Source organism: Dipodomys merriami, unplaced genomic scaffold (assembly GCF_024711535.1).
Source record: "Dipodomys merriami isolate MVZ:Mamm:240054 unplaced genomic scaffold, mDipMer1.0.p SCAF_6, whole genome shotgun sequence".
Lineage (NCBI taxonomy): Eukaryota > Metazoa > Chordata > Mammalia > Rodentia > Heteromyidae > Dipodomys > Dipodomys merriami.
In genome coordinates this window covers 61,113,013-61,139,778 of record NW_027206179.1, presented here as the reverse complement: position 1 = coordinate 61,139,778, position 26,766 = coordinate 61,113,013, and the positions used below count along the sequence as shown (strand labels likewise).

The following is a 26,766-nucleotide window of genomic DNA, read 5'->3' as shown; positions in this document are numbered from 1 at the left end:
CTACCACTGAGCCACCTTCCCAGCCCCACCTTATAAATTTTTAAGCTTCAGATTTATGTTTTGCTTCAATATGATACAATGAGTAGAAATGAGAAAATACCTAATTTCCAGACATGCTCTACACTCTACACTCCAAATGTAAAAACAGGCCAAGAGTACTTATTTAGCATTTCTCTATTTTTTTCATACTTGGGAAAATGAGAGATCATGATCGTGTAAGTCTGAGAAAATGCATTTTCTCATGAAGAAAGGTATTATGAAAATCTAATGTATTATTATTTCTTTAATTTCACTGATGTTTTTCATTCCCAGTGCATTATAACAAGATGTTCATTCATCAAACACATTGGAATGATTTCAAGCTCAAAGTGCTATGTGGAATCGAAACACATTGAGAACTGTGTTTGATGGGGCTTCCTGAACCAAGAAGGCCAAGTTCAAGAGGTTGATATGTCCCTGGGCGTTCATTTGTGGATTGGATGGACTAACAGTCAGCCTGACCACCTGGCTGGGGAAATTATGAGCGAGATAGACGGAGTCTAAAGTGTGTGAACCAGGTCACTGTTTGACCTTTTGAATCCTGGATCATTTTTCAACCCATAACTCCATTAGATAAACATGAACCCAAGGGAAAAGAAGTTCATCTGTCAAAAGTCCACTTTTTCCAAACAAAAGTTAACAGCCTATCATAACAGGTCTCTACCAAGACTCCTCTGTCATTGTGATGGACTCCTGTTGGGTCATATTTTCATTTACTATGATGTGCATTTTCTCTCATAGTTAAGGGGCTTTTGGGGACGATTGCACACACATACACCCACACCCACACCCACCCACCCACACCCACACACACACACACACACACACACACAAATTTACACTAACATCAGCATGGACCTGAGACTGTACCTTTACATTGAGAGTTCAGTGTCCGTACAGCACTACGTATGATGTGATTCAGCCATTTGGTATAATATTAAGGAAACAGACCAAAGGCAGGATTTTATCCAGCTCCCAGAGGAGGGGCAAAAGCAACAGTTCCTGTCCCACTGATCTGGTTTGACCCAGATTGAAACTTGTCAGTAAATTTAGGGAAGCAGAGACTTTAGTGACTCCTGCTGTAAAGTGTCTGTTTCTCTTAGTATCACCTAATCTGTGGTTATCACAGGAACTGATAACTTTTAAACTCCAAGTGTTGTCACTGGTTTGAGGGTCTTTCACATAATTTTAAACAGCATAAATCCAGCATGCACTCATTCCTGCCCCCCCCATTGTTTGGACATAATGTGGGCACAAAGCTGGGCATGAAAGCTTTGGCAAATAGTTCTATCAAGAGAGGAATCTGTGATCCCCTAGGGCCATTCCAAGTGGAACTCCTGCTGCTTTGTACTACACTGGCTAACTTGGGTCTTCCTTTTGGAAACTCCAACAGACCATTAACATATTGCTCAAACATTTGATTTAGTAGTCATTTTAGAGTCCTATGTGAAGGTACTACCTTGATAACCATAGGCGTATTTCAGAGCCAGGAGGAAATGCATATTTTATTTGTAATACTTGCAAAAATGTGTTGAGTTTGGAATCATCAGTAAAATGTGTCTCTATAAATTTTTAAGCTTCAGATTTATGTTTTGCTTCAATATGATACAGTGAGTAGAAATGCAAACATACCTAATTTCCAGACATGCTTTAAATTCAGTTATGATTCAGCCAGTCTTTGAGGGTAGGAAAGAAGTTCGAATTATATCAGTACTATACCTTTTTCTGTTTCACTATTGTTTTTAGTATGATCAAAAATGCGGTGTTAAGCAAGTTCTACTCCCAAAGAACCAGGTAATAAAGAAAAAATGGAGGACACCTGGAAGATATGGTCTTCACAGCATAGAAAGCTCGAAGAGCAGGAAGTGAGCCTGAATCAGTATGCACCCACCAGGACAAGGTAACACCAGAAGCACAGACCTTAGAGATGTAAAGGATGACAAGATGGAGAAGTGAGCATCCAGAGATCTTTCTAGAAAAACTCTTCTGGAACTGAAACTGTGGTTGAACAGTGGGTTGGAAGAGAAGCTAGTTAGAGAAATTTTATCTCTGAATAACTTCATTTTAAGGTCTAGAAAACGCTACTTTTACCAAGTAGTCAGTCATCTGATTGGTTAGGGATCGCTTTTCAATATAAATAAAAACTTACAGAAAAGTTTGTAACGCTGACAGAAGATTGCATTCACAATAAGATGAATTTTTGCTCGGAAAAATAAACCTTTAATTTTATATTTTTTTTGCAAGAACAACATTTGATAATAATGTGAAATCTTTTTTTTTTTTTTGTCGGTCGTGGGGCTTGAACTCTGGGCCTGGGCGCTGTCCCTCAGCTCTTCAGCTCAAGGCGAGCACTCTACCACTTGAGCTACAGCCCCACTTCCGGTTTTCTGGTGGTTTTTTATTGGAGATAGGAGTCTCACGGTCTCTCCTGCCCGGGCTGGCTTTGAACTGCGATCCTCAGATCTCAGCCTCCTGAGTAGCTAGGATTACAGGCGTGAGCCACCAGCGCCCGGCTATAATGTGAAATCTTATCCATATAGAAACACAATCAAATCTAAACTAGAACCATATAAGCTAACCATTCCAATAAGCTGAAGTTTTAATGATAGGTAAATATTGAGCTTTTACATCTCAGAATCAAATGACAACAAAAACTGCAATGTGCAAATGTAATAAATCAGAAGTCACATCACAGTCTTGGTAGGTGGCTTCTTGAGTCATGGCTCACTTCCCAAACTCAATTGCCATGCAATTTGCCAAAATGTCCTTCAAACTCATGCTCTTCTTTTTCATTATACAATAATATCCAACTATAGTTTACCTAGCAGATAATCCAATTCACTTGTGATGCACTTACATGAAAGTGAAAAAAATGGAGTAAGATATTCTTTGAAAATGGAAGCCAGAAATCGGTAATAGTTAAACTTTATCAGATAGCCATTAAGCCAAAGACTGTTAAAAAAAAAAAAAGAAAAAAGAAAAAGAAAAGAAAAAAAAGAGACAAAGAGGCCATGAGATTTTAATGAAGGAAACAACTCACCAAGAGGATGAGACAATCGCAAATATCTATGCCCAACATTACAATACATGCCCAACATTACACGACATAAACATATAGAGCAAATTATTAAGAGATCTAATAGGAGGGATTGAGTGCTAGCCCTATTTCTTGGTAACTCAAAGTCTTTACCAGCCAATGAGATAGTAAACATATAAAACTATCTAGCATAATCATCACTACCAAACTTGATTTTGCCTATCAAACTGAATTGAAAGGGAGATCTTCCAATTGCTATTGATCTTGCATAGTCCCCATTAACACCCATCATCCAAGTGCTAATGTGTCCCACAGGGCCTTTGTTTGCAGTGGCCAAAATATAAGATAATTAAAAAGAAATCATATTGCCAGTGCTCATTTCACAAAGATCTACCTAATGAGATTTAAATGATATTTGATGAGAAAAGGAGGAAAATCTCTTTTTTAATGTGCTCTTGTTAGCCAGTATCCTATTATGTAAAAGTATTAAGAGCTATTAAAATCACATTTTAACAATTTTATTTGTTCCCTATCTTCCCCTGTAGTAGCTTCTGGGCTACAAAGCAAAGTGTCAACTCATTGCAACCTTCTTGCTGTAAAAATCCAAGTTGTGTAGTGGAACCAGAGAATGTCACTGGACAGAAGGACTTGAGTTTATTGCTCTACTGTACTACTCCTTTATCTTCATGGAGATAGACTCTTAGTGGATGCCTGAAGACATACATACATACATACATACATACATATATACATACATACCAATCCTAATATGTGCTATGCTTTTCAATCTGATAACTAACATGATTACTAAGTGCCTGATGGGAAGGTAGCATATACAGTATACATACACATCCCAATTGTGAAAGAGTGGAATGAGATTTCATCATTTCAGGACAGTTCAAGGTTCAGAACTTCTACATTGTTTATTTCTGGCATTTTCTATTTCTTCCTGAGGTTCACCGTAAATAGCTGAAATTGTGGAAAGTGAAATTAAAAAATAGAGGAGTGAGGATTAGTCTAGTCTCCTGTGGGAAATGCAATCCATTTGGCTGGGTATTGTAACAGGACAGTTTTAAGTAGTCTATGTAATAATCATGTCATTTTTTAGTATACCAAGTATCCATTTTTGTCTTCCCAACACTTTTCCTCACTTTTGAGAACAGAACCTCTCTGAATCTTCTGTGAGGTCCACAGCCCTCTCCCCTTGTCATACCTGACCTCACCAATGCCATTGACGTGAAGATGATCTGCTTCTTATCCATGGTCTTCCCTTTGGACTAGAGAGATCAGGAGCTTTAGAATCTCAAGCCAAGAGTCATTTGGTGGCTGAAACCAACTGGTTGAAAGGAAAATACTCTTTAAAAGAAAACTGGGTGGCTTGATCTGCACAAAAAAACCACCAGCCTTTTCACCGGTTGACTCAACAAATTCGGTAGATGGTTTGGCCCTAAGCCTCCTCTTCTGCTACCTATCTGTGATTCCAATTAAGACAAAGTCATTGGCTTTTCCTCAATTTTGCTTGCTACACTGGGGAACTAACTAAACTCCTCATATAGAACAATATAACTCCTAATCTGATTGAGAGCCACTTGCTAAGGATGTGTTGGGACCTGGGTTCAAACACAGACCTGTTTCTGGGGATGTGGTCTCAGTGGTACCCAAGGTGTCATGTTACAATTGCATAAGAACAAAGGTGCTGTAAAATAAACCCTGGCCTATGATATCACAAAGCATTATCATGTTTCTTAATTTTATATGTTGAGTTTTTTATTAAATATTTTAATTTTGATTATAAAGGTGATGTATAGAGGAGTTACCATTTGATAAATCTGGTAAAGAATACATTTCTTTTCAGATAATGTCACCCCTTCTTTTGCTCTCTCTCTCTCTTTGTCTCTCTCTGTCTCTCTCTCTCTGTTTTTCCTTTCCTGTCCCTACCCACAAGTTATATAATTCATTTTCAACATAGTGTTGAGTTAGTACCACTGCTGCATTTGCTTACCCTTTGTATATATTCAGTTTTAAAACCTTATAAAATCCTGAAAGTCACAGAAAAGAAAAAAAGGCAACTGGTTGCATTACCAACACATCACTTGATGTATGCTATTTGTCAGAATGGTAATAGGGTAATAGTATCTTAGGTTGACTGCTTTCTTACAAAATTATATATTGTGAATATTTTCCCACATCATGGTATTGTTTACAAAAATGGGAAATTTACTTTGGGGAATGAAGCTTATTTTGTTAAGTATTTGATTTTTGAACACCATGGAATTGTATTTTGCTGCTAAGGCTGGAATAAAGCATTCAGTAAGGCAACTCAGCACAGACTGAGCATGGCAGAAGACTAGAAGTCTGTGTGAGTTACATATTTATTCCCTACTTCTTTAAATAAATCTTGTTTAGGGACTGGAGTACAGACAGTCTAGTGGACAAAGATTGACCTCAAGTCTAATAAGGAGTTGGAGTGAGCGTAGTGAATTTGCCTCCTAGGTTTATAGGCTTCATCTCAAGTTACAATCTCATTGTATTTTTAAACTGGTGCTTCTGGCTTGCTTAGGGACAGTGTGTTCTCCTAGCTAAGCATTCTAAGCATTTTAAGTACATTTTGGTTTTCACCATGATCTGCAGAGCAATACTTTTTTTTTTTTCCCACAGCTAACCCAGAAAGGTATCGAGTAGTCTTTCAAAAGGACCAAGAATTCAAACCAAAGCCAAACTGCAATTTATTCTCATCAGAAATTTAACTGTTTAGAAAGGAGTTGGTGCTATTGTGAAACTTTAGAAAATCATTACACGAAGGCAGAGGCATTTATATTGTCCTTACAAATCTCTTTGAATTTTCATGGACAAACTGGCTCCAGTTTAAGTAGGCCCTCTGTCTTAAATGTTCAGTAGCTGTGAAGTTGGGCAGGCAAAGGCAGCAAGATCTCCATATAATTTAGGAGAGATGGCTGAAGACAGGTATTTTGTGTTATCACTGAGCCTGATGAACATGGCAGGCTCTCTGTTTCTGGAGGACAATGGGTTCCAGCATCTTGAGATGACTCAGCCATCATCAAAATGTTTGCAGTGGATGCAATTACCACCATTAAAGTATCTGAAAGGTATTAAAATTTCAGCAGGCTTATGGTTGTTAGTTTAGGGTAATTCACAGGGATGAGTTACCCTCGCTTACAACATATTATTTAAAGCAAATGATATATACCACTGTCTTCAGAGAGAATTTCTCAAGTGAAGTCCCTGTGTACTAAAAGTGTATTGCTTTGGCCATTTGGTCATGTATTCCAGATTATATATCACATTTCTCTATAGTCATGATGCACTTATTAATATCACATAAAACTATATGCTATGGCCACAATCCTCCTGAGAGAGTTTTTCTTTGGCCTGAGTGGGGTGGAACATCAGGTTTTTGTTATAACAGACTTGGATATAAGAGTCCATGGCATGATGTCAGGACTCATCTTTATTTTTCTCTCTCTCTTTCTTATTGTGATGGGCTTGAACTCAGGGTCTTGTGATCGCACTCCACTTTGCCTGTTCTTGGATACAGCTCTACCACTTGAGCCACCTCCAACCTGCTCTTTTGTTTAGTTTTGTTTTTTCTTTTTTTGCTGGCTAAGAAGAAATGGAGTCTCAAGAACTGTTCTGCTTGGGCTGGCTTCAGACCTCTATCCTAGGTCTCAGGCTTCCAAGTAGCTAGGATTACAGAAGCAAGACATTGGTGCTGACCATAACTTATCACTTTGTACTTTTTGAATTAGATTTTTTTTTTAATTTTTTTTTGGGTCCGGTCATGGGGCCTGAACTCTGGGCCTGGGCGCTGTCCCTCAGCTCTTCAGCTCAAGGCTAGCACTCTACCACTTGAGCCACAGCGCCACTTCCGGCTTTTTCTTTTTGCTTATGTGGTGCTGAGGAATCGAACCCAGGGCCTCTGGCATGCAAGGCATGCGCTCTACCACTGAGCCACCTTCCCAGCCCCTAGATTTTAAGTTAGTGTTGGTGTGCAAAAAGCCTAAATAAGTATTAAATGTATAACAGGTATCCATTTTTTCCCTAACATGCATGACATTTTTCTTTCCATGACATTCTAAGATACTAAGTGGATCAAAAATACAGGTTATTTAGAATAACTTTAAGTTATTGATCACTGAATGTTCAAAACATAGGGCCAGTTGATAGGCCATCATTTTCTCTCTTGATTCCAATTTGCAGCAATATTTCCCTTGATATATAGCAAAATATCTTACTGCCAGTAAATACACAAGCATAGTAATATCTGGAAGATGCATATATGCATTTTTCACATAATGGAACCTAATTCCATTCAGTTAAGACAGATGCATATACACAGTATGTGCATTTCCTTCCCCAAAACAAGAGTCACAGGCATGTACAGGATATAATGTCCCACCACCAATTCTTAATGTTATCCCAATTTTCCAGTTCTCAGCAAGCTGGATTCATAGTAAATTTAGTTACTTAACATAATTTCTAATAGGGCAGAATGAAAGCAAGGAAATTTTAAATAGATTTAACTCTGGCCTGGAGGTATGTACTTCCCACCCCACTGATGTACAGGGTTGGCTGTAAGACTCATCCACTTTGCCCTGTGAAATGTGAGCAAGACACTGACTTGCATTTTATGATTCTATAATATTGGGAAAATTTGTTAAGGTGACACAGTGTAAGCTAACTTAATACTGCTACATGCTATTCATTTCCACAGATGAGGCATATAAAATACACTCTGGACCCTTATTTCAACTTGAAACTCTTGCTGACTGGCTATTAGTATGACATACAGATGAACACAATCTCTGTAATCATTTCTGTGCAGAATTATGTCTGCTTGCCTACAGTATATAGAAAACATTGAAAGCAACTGATTCACTCTTCTCTCATATTCACTCACATTTGCACCACAGAAAACCAAAGATCCAGTTGTAGCTGAGCAAGGAAAATTCAGGAATGTAAGTACAAATCTCTACATCCACATTCATAGTAGTATTTAAAAGGAAAAGAAAAATTACTCCCCACTCTAATCAATATCAAAGAAAAAGAAGACAGAAAATACATACTCTTCTCAGCCAAATAGTTTCTAACCAGATTGTTTTGACTCAAGTTTTCCATGAGGGAGAGTGATTCTTTATTCTCTTTCATTTGGTACAGATTGTTCCCATCAGGCACTTGTGGTATTTCCCAGGGAGGCTACATGCATACAAAACCTCGAACATCTACAGCCTTTTGAAGTCATGAAGTCACTGCCTGACATTAATTCTCCAGAGAGTTTTCAAGATGGAGTTAGTGAAGCAATTGAAATGCAAAGTGTGGGGACAGAGTATTGCAGGCATTGGTCAAAGTGTCTCCTTATTGATCCACCAAGACAATGGTCTCTCATAAACTTTTCTTTGGACAAGATCATGAGAGTGGGGAGATGGTCTCTCCCTAATTTTTTTTTCCTCTGCCTTCTTTTGGAAAGGTGACTAACCACAGTCTTTGGTAGCTAACTTAATATTGGCTCTTTTGAGCAGAAATTCTAACTTCTGCAAAAAAAGTTGTGACCTCACAAATTATAAACTGCCAGTTTCAGAAGGACCTTGTGTGATTTTCAGTCATGCTGCTGGTTTCTTGTCTGGAGAAAAGCAATTGCTTTGTGCCAGATTTACCACTTCTAGCAAGTTGGTGTCTTGGCTTTTTAGTAATATTTTTCTATACTATGTTGCTTTAAAAGTTTTATTTCATTTTTATAACTAAATACATAATTATTTGTGCTGATACTGAGGCTTGACCTAATGGGTCTGAGTGATATTCCTTAGCTTTTTTCCCTTAAAGCTGACACTCTACCACTTGAACCACAGTTCCTCTTCCAACTTTTTGATGGTTAATTGGAGATAAGAGTGTCCAGTTAGCAATTGCCTGGGCTAGCTTTAAACCTCAATTCTCACATCTTGGCTTCTTGAGTAGCTAGCATTGCAGTTCTGAGCCACTGGCGTCTGGCTTAAAAATCTTATTTTTAAATGGTTAAAAAGATGCATGTTTTTAAGGATTCATATTCTAAAAGCAACATATGTTTTCAGGACTTATCTGGATGTCTGTATGTGCAGGAGGTTATTTGTCTTTTGACTTGCTTATTTCAACTCGTTTAGAGTTATGGGTACTTTAACTGCACCAGAATCTTGTATTATGTCAAGGAAGACTTTGCTATGTAGACAGAAGACAGAGTACAGATTGTGTTAGGATAAAGAGCTCTAGGAATCTAGCAGAGGTTTTTCCGTTTTTCAACTCCTCCAGGCCTCCAGAGCTGGCATGGTAAGATACAATTTGGACAAAACTCTTGACTCTATTTCAAAGCTTTTTTCATTTAACTTCTGTGCCACTGTTATACCTGGATTAGTGAAAACCAGTTTTTGCTTAGCAACATAGTAAGAACAGTTTTATTCTCTGACTGTACATTAAAAAAAAACCTTGATATTGTGTGCGTTCATTTGTTTTCTTTTAGTTGTTGGCACAGGCTCAGGTTGTAAATAAAACATTTACTGGGAATTTTTAATGTGTCTTTGCCAGTTTTCTGGAATGCTTTCTACTTGGCTGCTGAATGTAGGTGGCACTGGCACTTTGAATGATTTTCTCAACACATATCACTCATTCCAGAAAATAAGAGTCAAATTCAAGAAACTAGGTTGTTATTCGGATTCCAATAGTGGATTCATTCTTTCTTCCTACATGTCCTTCAAAGCTAAAGAGAATATTCAGCTTAAAAATTTGCTCTCTAAGTACTGGAGTGTTTAATTTTTCAATTCCTAAATAATTCCTTACAGAAGGAAGTTAAAAGAGAATCCAGGAGGTTGAAATATCTCTACTTAATTTGGAGTGGAGGTGTTTCAGCTCTCCACTGACCAGGTGGAAAACTGGACTGGGTATTGCAAATTACCCCTTCCCTCCCACCTGTTCTTTTCTTTTTTATTATTATTATCTTTAAATAGTTGTACAAAGTAGTTGTCATTTAACAAGGCAGTTTATGAATACAATGTATCTTGATCAATGTCACCTCTTTCAACATTCTCATTCATCCCTCCCCTACCCAATCTTTCCCTTGCTCTTCCTAATTTTGTAGGATATACATTGGATCCTTTTTTTAAGAAAAATTGTGAAAATACCGTACAGAGGGGTATGGTTACATGAGCAAGGTAATGAGTACATTTCTTATAAAGCATTGTTGTCTCCTCCTTTGTTTTCCCTTACCATACCTTCCCATCTCCCCCACCTCCCATTCCCCCCCGCACCCCCTATGCCTTCGACATAATGCCTTGTACATCTCATTGTTGCAATGGATTCTTGACTACATTTCCCCCCTCTTCTCCCCTTCATTTGTTTATCCTTTACCCCTTGACCCCACTCCCACCCCTTCTGAGTACAGCTTCCTGGTGTTTTATTTAAGAGCTGAACTTTGATTTTGGCTTTCTAAGTAATTACACTGTTTGAGATCTTCCATGATTCTTCTGTATTTCAGTTAATACATTTGTATACACTTACACACCACCCTTTACTCATTTACTCATGAATTTGAAAGCTAAATCTAGCTACCACATATAAGGGAAAACATGGGGATTTGTCTCTTTGGACCTGATTTATATCTCTGGCCACAAAGGGAATGTAAGTCAAAACAACACTGAGATTCCACCTAATGCCAATTAGAATGTCCATTACAAACAATAACAGATGCTGGTTAGAATGCTACCGAAAGGGAATTCTAATATACTGTTGTGGTAGGAATGTAAACTTGTTCAACTACTCTGAAAGGCAGTGTGGAGATGCCTCAGAAAATTAAACAGAACTACCCTATTATCCATCAGTTTTACTCCTGGACATATAGATTATCAATCAGGATACAGTAAAGATACCAATACAACCATGCTCACTGCAGCACTGTTCACCATAGGCAAAGTATGAAATCAGCCCAGATGCCTCTCAGTGGACAAATGAGATCAAGAAAATGTGGCATATATACACAATGGAATTTTACTTATTCCTTAGAAAGAATGATACCGTATCATTTGTAAAGGAATGGAAAAACTTGCAAACTCCCTTTTCATTGGACACAATGACATATCAATGTGCCAACCCATAGTCTAAATACACAGAATACATGCCAATTGAGGCAGCCCATCAACAAGTAATATCCAAATGTAAGAAATAAGCCATCTTATAGTAAGAAAAACTAACCATGGAAATGTTTTAAAAGTTGAAGAAATCATAAAACTTTAAGAACTGTTGAATAGTTCATTTTTTGTGATAGGTAACTCTGAATTCCAAACAATTCTTTGGGGCTAATTGCTCCAAAATCTTAATTGGGGTTCTTCAAGTCTTAAGGGAAGAATTAATCATTTAGAGATAATTTAAAAGGTACGGGGCGGGGGGGGGGGTGCCTAGGTTATGTGTAAGTACTATGCTACTTTCTATAGGTGACTTGAATCCATGGATTTTCCTGTCTACAGGAGGGTTGCTGTGCACTGAGAACCAAGCTTGTAATATGCCAAAGGAGGATTTTAAGGTTAACTTTCAGTTTTTGAGTAAAAAGAAAATTAATAGAAGGAAGGGAAAAAAAGGAAAAACTCAGAGAGATATGTTTTTAGCTAGTATATAGTCTCCCAGTCTTTAATTATGAAGATGTATACATATACCAGACCCAGGTATATGATCTATTTTATATAATGTTTAAATAATTTGAAATCTGCTTTATTACTTGGCAATACCAATGGTTATCCTTTCCAAATATCCTAAATGGTTGAATAATATTCCTACTGCCATTATTTTACTTTCAAATCTTCTTTTCATCAGTTAAGATTTCCATAATCTTGAGTTTAAAATAATAAAACCAGATCTCTGGAGGCTTTTATTCTAAATAAAGAATTTCACCAGAATGAACACCCAAGTGAATGTATTTCAGTAACTACTTCTGGGTTGACATTTCTCATGTTATTTTACATTCTGGATTAAGACATATCTCATATGTTTTTGATTTATATACTCTCAGCTGACTTCAAAAAGGAAGTTACAAGTAGAAGTTATTCATATACCAGAATTGTTTAAAAGATGCTACCAGGATATCTTAAACTCACGCCAGTCAGGAAGTTCACAGTCAAGGTTAAATCCTGGACAATGTTCCCACCTCTTCCTCCTTGGAAATCTTAGGTATTTGGGAGGTGGAGATTTGATGTAACAGCTGTTCCACTTTGGTCTCCTGTGTGCATTTTAAGACAATTTCAAAGAGGCCTTTTATATTATATAACAAACTGGTTTTTCCTGAATGTTGCACTTAAAATAAAATAAATCAAGACAAAAAGAAAACAAATGAAACCAAATAAAGGAGAACTTCATATCTTGTCTTAATGACTTGAATATCTGTATCATGTCTTTAATCTATGAGACTCCCCAAATCATTTGAATAGTCAAAAGCACAATGTGACACAAATTTATCAAACTAAAAAATTCACCCAAAGTATAACTCTTTAAGAAAAGATGATATTGTTTTATACAGGGTTAATGTTATTGTTTTAAAAAGGTATTTTGTTTTGTCTTTAAAGGGCAATGAAGCCAGGTGGCTAATTGGGAAGCTGGGATCTGGAGGACTGTGGTTTGGGGCCACACTGGACATTCACTCATGACCCCTTCTCAGTCAGTCGCTAAACACAGTGGCACATACCTGTTATACAACTGTGAGAGACTACGAATAAGAGGACCAAAGCTCTAGACCAACTTGGGTAGAAAAGTTTACAAGACTTCTTCTTAAACAAAGAAGCTGGGTAAGGTGGTGTATACCCACCATCCCAGCTCTATCATGAAGCATAAAACAGGCAGATCACAGTGTAGGTGCAGGTGTGGGCAAACAGCAACACCCTGTCTCAAAATAACCAGTGTTACATAGTATCAAACAGTCATGGCTCAGTGGGGTAGAGTACCTGCCTAACCAAGGGTGAAGTCCTGAGTTCAAACTCCAGGAATGCCAAACAACAATGACAAAATGTTGAACCATTTTAATTTCATTTTTGCCCTTTACTATCATGTGGAAATCTTGTTGAATAATATTCTTAGTTTTCTAGATTAACTTTTGAACGAGAGCTTGTCAATGTATCTAAAAACTGTTCTTGTCTTTGAGAGCAATGCAGACTAACTAGCTACAAGAAGTGATATTACATGAAGCAGTAAGAAACAAGGGTGGGTAAATCCTGGTTCCTCTACTCATTCATTACCTTCCTGACCTTGGAAGGTTAGCTTCAGCATGCCTCAACAGCAGCTACCTCAGAGCTAATGTAAGTGTTAACTGATCAGGTCACTACCAAGTAACCGAAAAGTGATTCTCATGGTCTCCAGTTCTTTGCACTCAACTCTTCAATTGAAGAATAGGCATTTGCCTATTTATTTACTTAGCAAACATCTGCGGTACCTTTGGTGAGAAAACCTTTCAGCAATGTGAGAGAATACATTGTATTGTAGGTTTACACGTTGGTCTCTAAGCTAAGCAGGCAAGGCAAAGGCCAGTTGAGGCTTCACTACAACCTCAGATGGTAGCAGTCCTCTGGAAGATGACAATGCCCTCTGAGCTCACAGCAGGAGGGGGGATTTAGATCAGGTGGCTAGTAGAAGTAAAGCTGGGAGACTGGGTCAGGCCAGCCCCATATTGGCAACCTGGTCATCTGACATTTTCTCTTCGTGGTGAGGGAAGGGGAAATTCTACCTCCCAGATGATGGGCATGCCTGAGTTCCTAGAGGAAGGGAAGTTCCACACCCAGGTGATAAGCATGCCTGAATTCCTGGCTGGTAGGTTACTAAGACTGTCAGTCTAGTTCCTGGGACTGGGAATTTCCTGTGACTTTTCCCCCCTTCCCTCACCCTATTTAAGCATGCCACGTGTCTTCATGTTTGTCTCCTGTCTCCTAGCTGTTCTCTGGTCACCATGGTGTCCCAATTCAGCTCTCCACTGGAGCTGAGTTGATTTGTTGGTATTGTTTTTGTTCTTGATTTCTTCTCTGGCCTGTTTCCTAACTGTGTTAAGTGTATTCGCTGGCTACAGGTCTTTGTAATTGGCTGCCTGCAGACCTCTAGCACTCCAATAAAGACTTCTTTGTCACTTGTGACCATATCTCTGTGGCCGAGATTATTTCAGAAGCTGGGCAGATGATGTGAGATTTGAGATGTGAGCCACAAGGCTGGCCAAATGGTTCTGCCACCGACCACCCCTCTCTCGCCCACTGATTGCTTCCTGAGATGGGATTTTTGTAAGCTCAGTGCCTTACTGGTTGTAGTCTTATGTTATGCTGTCCACCACTGCATCTGGATTTATATGCTGCCCATTGGTCTACATTCAGATTCCTCTTCTACAAGTGTCTGATTCATACAAGGCAATTGATTCTTATATTCCATAGGTTTCCTTGCACTCTTTCTGTTAAGCATTGCTGTATTAGAAAAGTCATACTTTATAGGAAGCAGTACTTTTTAGCAAGATGTGCCAGAGTCATAAATGCAATGTGACATTTTAAAGATGGCAGTTAAGGCCTTAACCCAAGAAGCTGTTACTTTGGGGATATAAACAAGAGGCTGAGGAAGTCAGTGTTGCGGCTATAGTTCACAATGTGCTTATCTGCTAAAAAAAAAAAAAAAAAAAAGTTAACATATTAGCCTTCCCATGCCTGATAGGTGGTGATCTCAAGGTCAAACATGTGTTAAAACATAACCAAATACCACAGAAGCTTGAGAAGAAGTCCCTAGTAGACATGTGGGCTCTATTAAGGGAAAGGCTTTCAAAAGGTTATTTTTCCATGATATGAGAAAAGAAAAAGCTGAACACAAATAAGTAAACTGTGAGCGAGGAACAGGAGGTTCCTGTGGATTAATGACTGGGAGAAGTCAGGGGTTCCTGTGGAGCCCAAGGTCTCTGACTTCAGGGAGTTAGGGGCTCCCTGGTAGGTTGTATGCCAAGGTCATTCCCATTGTTAAAAAACATTCCAGGTGTGTACTCCAGGATCTTGGGGAGGAAGAAAGTGGGAAAGTCATTCAAACACCATTCAAATGAACTTCCAATCACTGACTTTTGAAAGCAAAAAAAAAAAAAAAAAGCTTTGTTCTTATCCTAATTATAATTAATGTGAGATCATTTTCAAAGTGTACCAAAGGCTGAACAGAAAAGTTGGAAATCGTTCTTTTTTTGAATCTTTTGTTTTTCCAAAATTAAAAAACAACAACAAATATTGGCATGTGTATTTACTTTAATTGAGATGAAGTCTGTCTTGCTCAAATGAATGCATGATCTGGCTGGATTTTAGCTAAGAACTGTATAAAGAATCAGGAGCCTGGGAGGCCTTTGGTATGCAAATATTGCTGAGTATGTGCCTTCCTCCCCACAGCTTGGATCAACAGGGTATTCATTCTACCTCTAAGGTACCCATATTAGCTCAAGAATGAGAAAAGTTCATGTACCTGCTCTGCTCTTTGTGGACTACTGGCGTAGGGAGATCTGGTCTGGCCGATGCCATCTTGGCTACATGGTAGCTGGTAGGGTCTGGCATCTTGTCTCCCAGGTGATGGGTGTCCCTGAATCTCTGGAGAGCAGGGGTGGGGGGGATGAGGACTTGGATGACAGGTAACTAAACCTGTCAGTCCCATGCCTGGGACCGAGTTTCCTGTGACCCAGACCAGCACAGGTGCCATTATGTCAGGTCACATTCATTTCCTGTCTCCTGGCTCTTTTCCAGTCACCAGAGTGTCCCACTTCAGCTCTCCATTGGAGCTGAATTGGTTTGTTGGTATTGTTTTTGTTCTTTCTTTCCTCTCTTGGCTCATTTTCCTAAGTGTATTTGCAGGCTACTGGTCTTTGAGATAGGAGTCCACTCTCTTTTCATAAAGACTCCCAATTTGATCTTTCAAAATGTGGCTTCTATGTTTTTTCTTTCTTGCTATTGTTTCTAACATATTTATAAGATGATTTCTTTGTTGCTCTGTATGTCCCTCCCCCACGGTATAACCCCTGCTTTCACTGTATTTGATGTTGGTATAATTTGTGGAGGGGAAGGGAAAAAGCAACTTGTTTAAATAGGGATACAGGTGGACCATTGCAACAATGAGATGTACAAGACGTTATGTCAAAAAAAGAACTTTACAACTTTGGCCGGGGGAAGGGTTGTGTGAAAGGGGGAATGGAGGGGGGTAAGTGGTGGTGGGGGAGATGGGAAGGGGAGACAAAGGAGGAGGCAACAAGGCTTATTACCTCGCCCATGTAATTGTAACCCCTCTGTATGGTATTTTTACAATTAAAAAATATGGCTTCTCTGTTTTCTTATCATACAACACTACCAATTTTTTTAAAATTTTAAACATGGAGAAATAAACAATCTTTCTCTTTCTCTCACACATACATCCACACTCACACCTACTCATTCATATGCATTCTATAACTATGGCAAACATGAGACTGCAGGCATCTATTAATAAAGATGTAGTTTTGCATCTTCTTAAAGTTTGATATTGCAGGTGCATGTTACCGGATTAGAACTAGATAGCAGCTTTTCATTTCTAGTTCTAAGACTAGTGCCTTGTACATGACTTAGTGATGTTGATTAAATGCATGAGTGATTATATTAAGAGGAAAAGACTTAGAGATATGGAAGTTCATGAACCAAAATAATCTCTTAGATATTCAGATCCTTTCAAAACTCATGGGAATATATATTGTAAAAGTAGTTTACAAAGTGAAAACCTCATGTGAAAATGAGGTAACATTATTTTAACTGTGATTCTAGCTCTGGGGGGTGGGAAGGGGTCAGGCCTATAGATGTCCTTGGCAATTATGTCCTTTCACATCTTAATGTCTTTATTTTATGAAGGGCAAGATATTTGACATTGCCCTGGTACTGACTGGGAAGGTCACTTCTGTTGTCTCTGATCCCATTTAATTTTTCTTCAGAGAGAACAGTGGCTTATGTCCCTAATTCTAGCTACTCAGGAGATTGTGATCTGAGGACTGTAGTTGGAAGCTGGCCCAGACAGAATTAATCAGCAAAAAACTGGAAGCTGGAAGTGGAGACATGGCTCAAGCGGTATAGCACTAGCATTAAAGCAAAAAAGACAGGCAAGAGTGTAAGGCCTTGAGTGCAAGCCCCAATATACATATACACACATCACACACACACACACACATACAAACACACACACACACACACACACACACACACACGATTGTTCTGCTTTCTCATAAAGATTTCTGTCTCCTTTTTAAAGATAATCAAACATGACAGACTTATTCATACTTGAAAATAATTCACACTTGAGTCACAACCATAGAAAGAGAATATTCTAGGCCTTCTACACATTTTTATCACAATCTTTTTTGAGGTAAACATAAGAAATAGAGTTCATGTAATTGGGAACAAACCCACACAGGCATGCACACACATATATAGCTTTAAACAAAGTTATATAAAGTAAGCTAAACTTATATACACAAGACCATCTGACATTCTTTGATATTGTGGCCCAATCCTATCCTACCTAAAATCATTGTGATAGTTAACCTTGGGTGTCAACTTGGTTGGAGTGACAAGAGCCTCAGATTCTTGTAAAGCAATCTGTATGTGTATGTGTGTCTATGAAAACTCACCAAGAAGAGAATGACCTACCCTTAACATGAATGGTAAGATACTACAGGCTGGTTGTCTGGATGGAATAAAAGGGGGGAAAGGAGAAAGCTCACAGTGCAGACACTCTACTTCCTGCCTGCCAGAAGGTGAACTGCTCTACTCTGCCATGCCCTCCTGGCCATAATGGATTTGAAACCTCTGAACCCATGTGCCAAAATGACACTTCTTCCCCCTAAGTTGCTTCTTTTAAGTATTTATCATGCAGATGAAAAGTCTGACTTACCTGTATATGCTATCCCAGTTTATATCACAACACAATGACAAGATATGCTGAATTTGTTTCTTAAATACATTTCCTCACAACTCCATTCCCTATGCCTTGGTGTAAGTTCTCATACTGTCTCCAGGACTGCAACACAGAGGCCCCTACAGGTATTTCTGCATGAGTTCTAGCAAATATGATAATTCTCCAGAAAGCTCCTTGATCTTTCCTGTCACCTGCGGAACAATGGGTCGGCCTACTGCCACCACCTCACACTGTGTCTTCCGGACTGACCCACGGCTGCCCACTTTCAGGGTGGATGTCCAGCTTCCCAGCACTGCCAGCAGTGCACCGGCCCAGATTGCTGGCTCACAGCCCATGCTTGTGCTTACTCCGCTTCCTGTCCTTCATCATTTCAATCCATCACATTCCTCCTCTTCTTTCTCCTGACTTGCTCTCATTTGTCTTCCAGCATGAGTCAGTGATAATATCATCTCCTGAATCCCAGGTTGGCCTGGCTGTTTTCTTGGATTTGCATATGCCTATTATAGTACTTATGGTATTATTCTGGAATGTTCTCAATGTTTGTTTATTGCCCCCATGCAACCACAAGCTCTTTAAGGGAGAGGTTGGCTTAGTCACTTTTTTGTACCATTGATATCAGTCCAGCACAGCAAGATGCAACCTGGCAAGAGTTCTATCCATGCTGATGAGCAGCAGCTGGAAGTGCATTTCTTTCTTTGTATTAACCTCAAGCCAGAATGGCCTGAAATCCTGGACCCTAAACTGACTCTGGCCAAAGAACTAGATGGAAAAATGGAGCCTTCTTTTCCCTGCAAAAGCTCTCTGGCTTTCTATTCTTGGTTCCTGGTTTGACTTAAGGAGGCTGAGGGGCATGTGCCAGATTTCATAGCTTTCTGTTCTGCTATATTTGAGAACCTTACTGCTACTGTTGTCAGAACTGAGGTTGGGCTGAGTGCCAAACCCCAGCCTTAATCAATAACAAATCAATTGAATGAAGCATCATGGAGCACAGATGTGGGTTTGGAATACCACTGGGAAGTCAGCTTTGGTTCAGTTATTTCCAGTCTTGCTGGGTCTTGGGAGAATCAGGGAAGTTCCAATGATGGGCACAGGATTAGGTAACCCCATGAGCAGATCTGAGACCTTATTCAGTCTGGAACACATCCCTGTCCCCAATCTTCCTGGATATGCCCTGGAGGGGAACCCAACTCCCCAGGATGCCCTCTTTGTACCCCCAAGGAAATCATCTAGCCAGATCATGAGTGGAGAGGTGGAAATGTTTCTAATAGTATCAGTGCCTCCCATCCCTTGAAATATAACCACAATCATCTATGACTACTTTGTTTCTCAGAAGCAGAGAGCAAATTGGTAATATAATAGGGTGGCTCTGGGGGCCCTGAGCGGCCTGGTATTGCCTCAATGACTCTCTACTCTGTTGAGATAAGGCTATTTCTCACAGAGGTAACATATTGGACACCTCCTTCCATGACCCTTCTAACACCAATTGTCACCACCATTCTACAACCCCTGACCATCCTGTATGGTCATTTGACCTGTAATCTGGGACCAAGATATCTTTTTGTACACTCAAAGTCTAAACACAGTGAATCTGGAAACAGTAGGGGTTTAATGCAGGTCTGTGGTGGTTGTGGTGTGCCGGCTATTTGTAACTGAAAGGGATATTTTTTTTCACCTGTTGCCACTGATATAGCAGAATGGTAGAAGGAACTGAAGGTATTCCTGATGAATTTGTTAAGATTTCTTCCTACCCATTCTTAGAACATAATATGCTCATTTCAAAACAACAAATCTTCCCTTCAAATTTGAGAAAACCCATGCTCCAAGAGGCCAAAGACTCTTATGCTTTCTTCATACTGAAGAAGCCCAGATGTACACTTGAAAATATCAACCAGGTGCCTATGCCTGTAATCCTAGCTACTCAAGAGGCGGAGATCCGAGGATGGAGGTTGGAAGCCGAAGCCAACCCAAGCAAGAAAGTCCGTGGAGCTCTTATCTCCAATTAACCACAAAAAGCCAGAAGTAGAGCTATGGCTCAAGTGGTAGAGTGCTAGCCTTGATCACAAAATCTCAGGGACAGCGCCCAGGCCCAGAGTTCAAGCCCCAGGACCGGAAAAAAAAAATCTCCTAAGGAGAAAGATGATCTGTTTATTTATTTATATTTAAAAACAGCCTGTCCCCTTGAATACCAGGAAAATTCTGACTTTATGGAAGCCAGAGTGGCTTTATGGAGAACCTAGACTTTAAAGAAATGAGGGATACAGACAACAGAGAGTCAAGTTTACCATCATGGGAAGAAAGGAGGAATCTCTGTTCAACAATATAAAGTGCCACCTCAGAAAGGAAGACATTGCTGATTATATTTCAACAAGATAGCAGGAGACAGCGCATGAATTTTACTTAAGAAATTAAGTGAGAACTTCACACACAGATCTTGAATCCGATGGCTCTTTCCCTTGCTTTGGTTCTCTAACTCCTCCAAAGTAAAAATCCACATTTCTGAGGATGGCAAGCAAAACTTGAGCTCAGTACATGCTGGACATGTCATTGCATGTCTCAGCTGCTAGCATGTCTCCAACCAGAGATGCTAACCCATTGAGGGATCTCTACCTTCTACCTTACCCTCAACTTCCATCCTGTTTTCCTTCTGGACTATCCTTCCTTTTCCCTTGGTGAGCCAATTCTCACGTTTCCTCTCTTTGCTTATTTCATTCTAGTTTTATCTACCTGTGAAGTCTCCCAGTGCTGCTACAGAAAGGCAAAGGAAAGTTTCTCTCCTTCCACTCTCCAGTGTCCTGAGCCAGCACTTACCCCAGTACTGGAATTTCCCACTTTTTCTGCTTCTCTCTTCCCCTCCAGGACCATCATCTTTCCATCCTCGGCTTCAGTGCTCAGCTCCCCCCCAAAGGACTCTGCTGAATGTTTGCAGGCAGCCTGAGAAAACTTCCAGCACAGAGGCTCAGAAAAATCGAGAGCAGGGAGCAGATGGTCATGCTCTCTCTCCACTTCCGGCCACCAACAGCGGAGAGAAACTTCAACAGTCCCCAGTGACCTGCGGGCCTCAGCTGAGATTCCAAGCCTCCACACTTCCTCCTCCTTGTTTTCATTCACATTAAAAAAGGACACTAAGGCTTTGCCTCTCAGCACCAAAAGGAATCCAGGAGAGAAAGCTTTCTGTGTGTAACAGAAAGAGCCACGCATTTTTCAATGAACCAAACCTCTAAATGGGCCTACAATGAGAGGTGGAGTATGTTCCACTTAGCAAAGTTGTCAACAGTTTCTTGTCATAGCGAACAGAATGCTACACAGAAAGAAATGGCTCAGGAGTCATCCTACAAATCCCCATGCTAAAGCTTTTGCTTGAAATTTCCACATCTTTACTTACATGCCCTTTACGACCATAAATGCTGTTTAAAAATGTTCCTTGGAGCCAGGGGCATTGTCAAGCGTGCAGGAGGCTCTGGGTTTCATTTCCAGTATCTCAAGACAAAAATGCTCCATTCCACAGTTGACTAGAAGTAGCCATGATGAACGTGGGTCTCTAGAAACAGATACCTATGGCCTCTTTACTTTTATATTTTTTACTTTTTCATTTTTCAAATTTTATTATTTTCTATGATGTTCTAAGCTATTCTCCTTCCCTCCTTTTGACCTTCATTCTCCCTCCTCCCCTCCCTCTTTCTCTCTCCATTTCTTTCCTTCCTTCCTCTCTCTCACTTTTTCTTTCTTTCTTTTTTTTTCTTTCTTTCTCCCTCCCTCCCTCCCTCCTTCCTTCCTTCTTTCCTTTTTCCTTTCTTTCCCTTCCTTCCTTCCTTCCTTCCTTCCTTCCTTCCTTCCTTCCTTCCTTCCTTCCTTCCTTCCTTCCTTCCTTCCTTCCTTCTTTCTTTTCGTTTTCTTTTTCTTTTTTTTCTTTCTTGCCAGTCCTAGAGCTTGAACTCAGGGCCTGGGCACTGTCCCTGAGCTCCTGCTCAAGGCTAGCGCTCGACCACTTCAGCCACAATGCCACTTCTGGCCTTTTCTTAGTTTATTGGAGTTGAGAGTCTTACGGACTTTCCTTCCTGGGCTTCCATCCAACATTGATCCTCAGATCTCAGCCTCTCCAGTAGCAAAGATTACAGGTGTGAGCCACTGGTGCCCAGCTTTCATTTTATGTTTTTGAGACCCTTCACTACACACTTAGGCTGATCCTCCCACCTCCACTTTCTGAGTGCCTATGGCCTCTCAAAATTATCCCAATGCTTTTCTGTCAAATGTGCTTTCTATTTACATTCTAGGAAATGTATTATTGTATAGTGAAGGGATTCACTTCTTTTCATAACACAGTGCTGTCAGCAAATTTAGAATATTTGACATTAAGAACCCCCAAATAATGTGTATGCATGCACACACACACACACACACACACACATACACACACACGTGCGCGCGCACACACACACACACTCATACATGTTCATACATATACATCTTAGGTTTGCCAAATTCTAGAATTTCAAGTTCTGCCTGGTATGAAGATTTGTCTGCACCTAATCCAGACACAACTAAACTGTAAACATGTTTTGCTAGAAAGATCCTAAGAAATGTTGCCTAGAGTATTTGCAGCCATTCTCAATAGCCTCACTATTCCTTCATTTCTAGTTCAGCTGTTAAAATGGTCAGAGACAGAGTCACAGAAGAGTTTTGAGATGCTTGGCTGGGAAAGCAGAGGAGTATCACTAAGGCTGATGTCATTGTCATTTCTGACATTCCAGTTTTGGCCACTCTCCCATCTGGGAGACTTTTCTAATGTGGAATTTACTACTCTCACTACCCACACACCTCACCCTGGGGACCACTAAACCACTTCCTGCCATTTAAACTTGCTGTTAAACTTCCTCTTCCGAAAAAGCTGTGACCCAGGGAATGCTGAGACAGATCAGATGGAAAGTAAAGATGAAGAAAGGATCGCCACCCCCAGCTCCACCGCCGCATTGGGTGGGAGAGAGCTGCCCAGCACTGCCAACTCTTGTTGTTGTTGTTTAGGAGATAATAATTGCCAAAGCAGTAGGGAGCCAAGCCATGCATCATTTAATACTTGATTTACCTCCATGATCTTGATTGTACCCTTTGTCTTTCTCTTATTTATTTCTAACTTCAGGGAGTATGAAGGGGAAAAGAAATAAAGAGCAAACGCATTAATCTCACTTTTATGAAAAATATGGTGAAACAAATCAGAGACTTGATCAAAATAAAGGGTTGCTGACAATGAATTTTATTGAGACTCTTCCGTGAATCTGCCATTAACTATTTATTCATTTATAGATAAATTAATTAGATGAAGTACATGACTCAGCTTCCAAATTACTTCATAATCAAGGGATAATTCTACTATGGCAGAAAATTAAAGTTAAGAATTTTAAAATTATAACTCTTTAAGATAGACTGTTGAGTCCCAGCATTTCTTACAGTTAAGCTGCTCATGCAGTTCTGGCCAAAGTTACTTGTAGGTGAACTAGTCATGTGACCTCCCACCTGTGCACCTTCTTTGTCTCCCAAGGAATGTGCCAGTGCCCACGTGACCTCAGATGCTAGTGGAAGGGGTGGAGCTTCAGTCTGTCTGGATGTGAAGCAGTTTCTGGTGCCAATGAGAAAGGAAAACAAACGTCTAGTTGGTTAAGATTATATACACGAATTGCCAGTGGGGCTCCAGTGTTGCTCTTTAGCAGGTATGAGGCCCTGAGTTCAATTTCCAATATGACATCAACAAAAATATACAAGCATCTCAAGGACAGGGATTTCTTCCTGGTTGGATGCTGAATGCACAATGATGAGCATATGCTAGGAAGAAAGTCAATATATGGTCAACATGTACGAAAATAGTAAATGTGAATGAGGTATATGAAGATGTGCATAAAGAGTAAAAATGAACACTAAATCCTGAAGAAAATTTTTGGTTATGCTTTGTTGACATTACCCACACACACACACACACACACACACACACACACACACACACACACACACACACACACACACCTTCAACCTCACTCTGAATATTACTCAAAAATTGTTTTTTGTTGCCTGGTGCCAGAGGCTCACATCTGTAATTCGAGCTACTCAGGAGATTGAGATCTGAAGGATAATGGTTCAAAGCTAGCCCAAGCAGGAAAGTGTATAAGATTTTTTTTTTTATCTCCAATAAACTATCAAAAAGCCAGAAATGAAGCTGTGGCTCAAGTAGTAGAGCTCTAGCCTTGAGCAAAAAAAGCTCAGAGACAGCATCCAGTCCCTGTGTTCAAGCCTCAAGACCATCAAGAAAGAAAAATAAAAAAAGAAGGAAGGAAAGGAAGGAAGGAAGAAAGGAAGGAAGGAAGGAAGGAAGGAAATATGTCAAAAATTTTCAAGCATTGGGGCTGGGAAGGTGGCTCAGTGGTAAAGTGCTTGCCTTGCATGCCTGAGGCCCTGAGTTCGATTCCTCAGCACCACATAAAAAAAAAAAAAGAAAAAAAATTTTTCAAGCATAGTACAGGTGGCCCACATCTGTAACTCTAGCTACACAGGAGGCTGAGATCTGAGGATTATGGTTCAATGGTAGCCAGAACAGTGAAGTCCTTGAGGCTCTATCTCCATTTAACTAGAAAAGTTCCAGACTGGAGGCATGGCTCAGATGATCGGGTACCAGTTGTGAACAAGATAACCAGAGTGAGAATGAGGCCCTGAGTTCAAGCCTTGTACCCAGCACAAAAAAAAATAAGCAAAAATGTTTCACTTTTTTTTTGGGGGGGGGTCCGGTCGTAGGGCCTGAACTCTGGGCCTGGGCGCTGTCCCTCAGCTCTTCAGCTCAAGGCTAGCGCTCTACCACTTGATCCACAGTGTCACTTCTGGCTTTTTTCTTTTTGCTTATGTGGTGCTGAGGAATCGAACCCAGTGCCTCAGGCATGCAAGGCAAGCGCTCTACCTCTGAGCCACCTTCCCAGCCCTGTTTCACTTTTTGTGTCATTGTGAAAGTCATCCAACTTCAACTGGAAGCACAATAGAATAGATGTGAAACAGCTTCTTTTGAAAGGATTTTTTTCTCTCTAAAACACTATTTCAGTTGAATGAATAGGTTTGTTCTAATGCTCTTCAGCTTCAGAGAATCAAATACATGTTAAAAAAAAACCAAAAAAACAAAACAAAAAAAAAAACCCAACAATTTGAGTTTTCAAGGCTTGATGGCAGATTTCTTTCTTTTTCTTTTTTTTTTTTTTTTTTTTGGGTCTGGTCGTGGGGCCTAAACTCTGGGCCTGGGCGCTGTCCCTCAGCTCTTCAGCTCAAGGTTAGCGCTCTACTACCTGAGCCACAGCGCCACTTCTGGCTTTTTTTCTTTTTGCTTATGTGGTGCTGAGGAATCGAACCCAGGGCTTTAGGCATGCAAGGCAAGCGCTCTACCACTGAGCCACCTTCCCAGCCCTTGATGGCAGATTTCTTAAGGGGATTCTGATTAGGTAGACAAAGTGTTCTGCCTTGTAGATGTATTCATAAAGAACACCCTGTGCCTGAAGACTAATGTGTGAAAATCACAAAGAGTAGAACACTTAGACTTTACAACATACCCTACTAAATCCTTTATACATTGGTACTTACTTTTCATCTAAACTTGATTTCTAGTGTGAAGACTAGGAAGATGGTTTGCCTTTTCTTTCTTTAACTAATTGCTACTATTTATTGGGACAAACATTTAATGTTGATCAGGAGTACATCATGATTTCCAGGCTTTGTATTTATGCTTCTCTTTGGTGATTTTAAAGTGTTGCATTCTTTTCCTTTCTATTGTTTAAAAACAAAGATCATGCTGAGTGCTGGTGGCTCACAGCTATAATCCTCACTATCCAGGAGCTCTGAGAATTGTAGTTTGAAGCCAGCCTGGGCAGGAAAGCACACAATACTCTTTCATCTCACAATTAACTACCAAAAAAGCCAGAAGTGGAGCTGTGGCTCAAGTAGTAAAGTACTAACCTTGAGTAAAATGCTCAGGGACAGCACCCAGGGCCTGAATTTAAGCACACACATAAAGAAAAAGAAAGAAAGAAAGAAAGAAAGAAAGAAAAGAAAGAAAGAAAGAAAGAAAGAAAGAAAGAAAGAAAGAAAGAAAGAAAGAGAAAGAAAGAACAGAGGAAGAAAAAGAGAAAGAAAGAAAATAAATAAACAAGTAATAAAGGGATGTGTACATAGCTCATGCTTCTAATAATAGCCACTCAAAAGGCTGAGACCTAGAGAATCAAGGTTCAAATCTAGCCTGGCAGAAATACCAAATCCCTAAAATAATCAGCAAAAACCAGTCTGGAGGTGTAGAGTACTAGCAAAGACAATAAGTCAAGGAAGAGTGAGATCCTGAGTTCAAATCCCACTATTGGCAAAACAAATTTTTTTTAAAAAGAAAAAAAATGGCCAGGCATTTTAGGGCATACCTGTCATCTCAGCTACTCAAGTGACCGAGATCAGGAGAAACACAGTTCAAAGCCAGTGAAGCAAAGAGGTAGGAAGCCTTCCACCTACCAACAATGTGGGTGTGGGTGTGGTGTTACATATCTGTAACTTTAGCTACATAGATAAGACATAGGTAAGACAGTGCTTCAAGGCTAGCCAGGGCAAAAACTCAAGTCCTTATCTGAAAAACAGCAAAAAAAAGACTGGAGGTATGGCTCAAGTGGTAGAATACCTGCCTAGCAAGCTCATGGCCCTGAATTTAAATCTCAGCATTACCAAAATGAAAAATAAAAACGGTCTTA

The 26,766-nt window shown here is 39.8% G+C and overlaps 1 protein-coding gene across 3 annotated transcripts in view; it reads right to left on the bottom strand.

The window, feature by feature from the left end:
• The window catches only part of Stard13 (StAR related lipid transfer domain containing 13), a 252,135-nt gene that overhangs the window by 73,047 nt on the left and 152,322 nt on the right, over window positions 1-26,766 (bottom strand). The gene's annotated exons all lie outside the window — the stretch shown is intronic.